Consider the following 5,905-nt stretch of genomic DNA (forward strand, 5'->3'; position numbering starts at 1 on the left):
AAAACTTTTAGGACAAGACCTCAAAAATAACCCACTCTCAAAAACGCTCTCAAGTCCAACAAACAAACTTTTAAAAACTCTTTTAAAAGATTCAACAATAGAACAAGTGTATGTAATCAGAACACATAATTTATATACTTAGTAATGTGTTAGGTTTTCTTTTACATTTGTAATTTAGAATGTATTGGCAGAAATAAAATACACACACACACACAAACTGAAAAAGGTAAATTTCAGAAAAACAGTAAGAAATGCAAACCTACAGGATAAACTGATTTACTTCTAAAAATCCAATTTACCAAATCTCATCTTTATCTGCCATTTTTGGACTGACAACTATTGTTACTTAGAAAATTCAAATTAAAAAAAAAAAAGAAAGAAAGAAAATTCAAATTGCTGTAAGTTCGTTTCTTGCTTCTTGAGTATGTTTCATTTTTACAAAGCTTCCAGTTTTTCCAGTAGCTTCCTTGAGGTCACTTTCCACTTTATCCTCTGTCACCAGATATCTTACAAAGATATTTGAGTTGCAAAAGCCTACATAAAAAGCTCCACTTCTGACCTTTTAATTTATAAAACTCCACTAAAAAAAATCAAATATAATTTTTAGGCAAGTCCACAAAAATATTTTCTTTGTTAAGAATCAGACACTTTTATGGGAATAAAGATCCTTCAAAGTTTTTAACTCTTCTATTAGAGTCTTATTTTGATTTTCCAGGACGGCAACTCGATTTTCCAGGCATTTAAACATATTCTTTCTTCTTTCTGCGACGTTCTCGAGCAACCTCTCTGTTTTTCATTAACCTTATTTCTCTTTTCAGTTGGGGGTCATCTGTCTTAGTTGTCTGAGATGTAAGAGTAACAGGAGATGTCGTCACCACAGTTTGTGGCAGAGAAGTAGCTGAAGGTGTGATCTGATATGACACATCCGATATGTCTGCATATCTCCCGATGCCGTCTGCACTGCCACTTGATTGCTGGGCACAAGCATTTGCTGTCCATCAGAGGTCTGCGCATCCTGGAGAATAGTTGTACCTTGCTGAGTATCGCCTGAATTCGTCATGGTTAATGTCTGAAGTCCCTGTACTCCATCTGTCCCTGCACTGGCCAACTGTAAGGCTCCATTCGGGGCAATGGCAATGTGCTGTCCACTGCTAGTCTGATAGATGGGAGTAGGAACGGACATAGAAGTGGCAGCAGAAACTCCAGGGGTTTTCTTCGTCTCCTTTTCGGCCTCGTGTATCTTCAGAAGACAGATCTTTAAAATTTTTTTCCTGTACGATGGGCGCCGTGCTAGGCTCCTGTGGGCTTTCTGTGAGGAGCCTATGCTGTCAGATGAGTCCTGAGACTCCTCACTTTCTGATAAAGGTGATACCTGTTGAGCGATATGAGAAATATGGGCTCCCTGAACTGCTGCACCAGGCTGGAGGTGCTGCCTCTGAAGTGTTATTCTTGTGGGAATCTTCCATAATCAACTGTGGCTGCCGCTGTCTGGGGCGGGAACTTCCACTCCCCCCTCCCAGGTGGATCCGAATTCACCACCCACTTCCCCACCCCCTCCCACGGCAGGGGACGCCCCTCCTTCTTGGGGGTCAGGAGGGGCAGGGAGAACAAGTGTCACTTAACAGCCCGCGGGCCAGGGGAGGGGGGACCACATTTTGAGAACCACTGCTCTAGTGAAAATCTGAAAACCACTAGTAGTTGAGTTTTGCCCTGCCCAGGAAATATTGCCACTCCCCTCCCCCACCTTTAAAAAATACTCTTAGACTTTAGAATGGGGTTAAGGTTATTTTCCTTAATTCACTCACTTTATCACCATCAGTCCATGAAAGCTTCTCTCATTTTATTAATTTTTTTTAAAAAAAGTTTTGACCTCAATTCTCAATCACTATTTCTGTTCTCTCCTCTGCCACCAAAGGTACTTCCTCTAACTCATTTGATATGTCATCTTTTATAATTATATGGAAATAAAAATTGTTAAAAATCCTAATTGAAGTGCCAATTGTGGTAATTAACAGTCACAGAGCCTTTGTGCTTAGGAGAATTTTAAATCTGGGATGCTTTTCGGGGAACTTCACATTACAAAAAGGCCTTATGTTGCTAAGACTGTCGAATACTTTATACTAAAAATATTGTATTTATTATTTAAATAAATGATATAATAAAATATTTCCTAATAAATAATAATTAAGTTTGTCTTTTCTTGTAGTGATAATTATTTTCTCTAAAATAGGGCATATCTTTTTCTTTTTCTTTTGAGACAGAGTCTCACTTTGTTGCCCAGGCTAGAGTGAGTGCCGTGGCGTTAGCCTAGCTCACAGCAACCTCAAACTCCTGGGCTCAAGCGATTCTTCTGCCTCAGTCTCCCTAAAGTAGGAAATTTCTTTAGAGCATTTATTATCCTTGAGGATAAAACACAGTTAACATATATGATACAGTGGGGAAATGTAAATCATTCATAGATCATCTTTAAAACTGGATAAAATCATGTGGCTAAAATATAAATGGGAATTTGTTTCCCATGGGGTTCCTGGGTTCAGATGTTTTTGAACACCACTGCTTTAATCTAATCTTTTTATATAATCCACTCTTTCAGGGCAATTAATGAGATAATCCTTAAACCTTTGTGAATGTCTTTCAAATACCAGTAAAGCAGAGGGATAAAATTACCTGTGCCAAAAATAAACAAATCTATTGATTTTTCAACCAGCCATGATCTTCAGGAAGACTGTCAGCTTTCTGATCCTTGGATATATGTAGGGCACAGTCCTTGTGACTAACTCATCAAAGCTACTATAAGTGTGTTTGTGATGTTGCTCTAAGTGTTACATTTATTTTTTACAAATATTTATATATTTATAAATATTTGTGTTAACATTCAATTTACCTCATAATATTACCTTTGAAAGAATCAAAATGACACATATATATATAATTGACAAATGACACTAATTTTAGTTATGGAATAAGCAAAGTTATTTGCCAATTAAGGAAGAAAATGTATATTATTGCTATGTTTTTAATTCTTCCAAATCCAAGAACCATACTCTATGTATGTCATTGCCTAAAGTACTGTTACTTGGTACAACATTATATATAAATGTTTTATATAATAAGTACTGGTTGCATTGACTTAGACCTCCATTTTAGAGATGTGAGTGCATGTGTGTGTAGTGAGGATCCCTGTTTCATTCTTTACACTCAGTAGAGAAATCTACCAGATGCAGAACTCTGTAGTCAAGTGCCCTCAGAAAACTGCTTTCTCCCAACATAGAGTGACCCTTGATCAGGAGAGATTGCTTGGTACCAAATGTAGCAGGAAATATATTGTTTTCTGATTCCTTCCAATTACACTGTTCTTAAACCATCTCCAAAGTGAAGCTTTTTTACATAATTGCTATACTCACTGGATGTGTATTCCATTTGTGATGGATGGTGATTTCTGCATTTAAAAAATGTTGGCTCAAGAATTTGCTACATTTTGTTTGTATAGTTGAAAAAAAAAAAACAACCCTAAGTGTACTTCCCCACACATTTCTCAATATAATTGCTCATCAGTCTATTTATATGATTCCATTTCCAGCTTTACAAGGTCATTTAGAATTCTAATCCTGTCCTCCAAACTAATAACTACTTATTCCAATTTGCTATTATCTGCAAATTTAATCATCATGCGCTCTAGTCCATCAACCACACAACTGATGAAAATGTTAAATAGCCTCATATCCAAGATGAAACAATGCATACTACAGTTTGGTAAGCACTATTTCTTGAGCAATCTCAGTATGAATGTACAACCAAATTCTTTTTCAAATAGCTGTATTCTAGCCTTTATTTTTTCAAGTAATTAATGTGTACAATATAAAATTAAGATGTTATTAATTCCAAGATATACTTATTTTATTTTTAATCAATCAAGTCTTTTAAAGCAGAAAATGAATGCCTATAGATTTTGATGCCTTTATCAGTTCAATAGTTCTTCAAAGACAGGATCTGCTGATATATTTCTGTGTCTACCTTCTCCTCCCCAAGCCATAGGATGTAGGCTTACATTAGGAATGTGATACATTAATTATTAACTAAATAGGCATAATTTGATCATTATAACAGAAAAATCTGTTGTGCACTGTATATTTCTTCAGACTATACATATATTATTATTATTATTATTTTTTGAGACAAAGTCTCACTTTGCTGCCCAAGCTAGAGTGCAGTGGTGTCATCATAGCTCACTGCAACCTCAAACTCCTGTGCTCAAACCATTTGCCTGCCACAGCCTCCCAAGTAACTGGGACTATAGGTGCCATTGTGCCTGGCTATTTTTCTTTTTTAAATTTTTTGTAGAGACAAGGTCTTGATATGTTGCTTTGGCTGGTCTTGAACTCCTGGTCTCAAGCAATCCTCCCACCTCACCTCCCAAAGTGCTAGGATTACAGATGTGAGCCACTGTGCCTGGCCTCAGACAACATTTTTGATAGCTTGTTCCCAAATAGAATTCAGTCTTATGGGACAATGGGTGTTGATTGAATGTGGTCATATGTTTTTGTAACATTCATAATAATGAAATATTTTAACTCTGGTCAGTTAGGGCTGATTTTTTGTTTCACTTTCCGACTTCTCCTCCATCATACTTTCCCTTCCATTGGAAGGTGTAAAGTAGCCTAGGGCATTTTTGAGACCTAATAATTAAGGAGATGATGAGTAGGGGATGTTTTTGTTTGGGGCTTACTGGCATTTATTTTCCTGGTTTGTAATTACTCCTATGTACAGTTGGCTGCCTGGGTATGGAAATGGCCTCCAGAAATAGTTCTACCTTCCACTGTGCTGTGCTGAAACAACACAGGGCATATATGGAGCCATGAGCAGGTCCTATGGTACCTGGTAGTGGTCGTATGTAGGTATGAAGATTCAAGATTTGAGAGGTATGAATCCAGAAGCTAGACTATGGAAATCATATATTCATATATGAAAAAATAACTTGATAGAAGTTTACCCAAATTTGACAATATTCCTGAAAGTGGCAGAAATATTTCAATTATATATGCTAGAGGAAAGACTTGAGTTATATTTTTATTTTGTCTTTATTAGCTATTACAAAATTGTCATATGAAGAGGCAATCAATGAGTATACAGTCCAAAAAAAGATGTAGATAAAAGTATAAGAGTGTTACCAGAAGCTGGGCATTTGTTTGCATCAGAAGAACGAAAACAAGTCGTTGGAGGAGAAGGAAAGAGAAGTTTATTAATTTGCCAGCAAATGGGGAGGTGGGCAGATCCCTGTCTTACAGTACCAATGTCTTGCCTCTGAGCAGGAATACAGAGCTTTTAAAGGGGAGGTTTTCAGCTTCAGGCTATTGGTATTCAGCTATAGTTGATGGTTCTGATGCATCCTATTTTCAGCTAAGACAATCTTGTCCTATGGTACAAAGAACAAAAGACACTCCCTTGCCCCTCCTGACCACTGCCCTGAGGCAAGGTTTTAATTCCCAAAAAAGAGGGGGCGGGGAGAGTTTTAGAGAGACAGAAAACATTTTTACCCTTTTCAATCCATTCCCCCTGTTATAATACGGATGTGTTAAGAACTTAATAAAAATATTATGTGCTCTTTTTTGGATTTTGTAATGTCTATATAGGCATTCTGAATTTTAAAAAATTTATAATTTATTCTCACCATCCATGGGTTGTAAAAAAAAAAATTTATAATTTATGTTTTTTTCTTTCTAAATAAATGTTCATGTTTGGAATGATTTTTTAAAATTGTTTTACTTTTGCTATATTGACTGGGTTGTTAGAAAAAAAAATAAAAAAATAAAATTGTTTTACTTAAAGAGAACCCCCAGTTGAGTAAATTCCAGGCCTCACAAAATCTGTATTTGCCCTTGATTCTATGCATTCTTCATTGATTAAA

The 5,905-nt window shown here is 36.3% G+C and overlaps 1 pseudogene; it reads right to left on the reverse strand.

Moving 5' to 3' along the window:
• Positions 1–640: 640 nt before the first annotated feature.
• On the reverse strand, positions 641–1,475 carry LOC105876242 (cyclic AMP-dependent transcription factor ATF-1 pseudogene; annotated as a pseudogene).
• Positions 1,476–5,905: the final 4,430 nt, after the last annotated feature.

Source organism: Microcebus murinus, chromosome 5 (assembly GCF_040939455.1).
Source record: "Microcebus murinus isolate Inina chromosome 5, M.murinus_Inina_mat1.0, whole genome shotgun sequence".
NCBI classification, from domain to species: Eukaryota; Metazoa; Chordata; class Mammalia; order Primates; family Cheirogaleidae; genus Microcebus; species Microcebus murinus.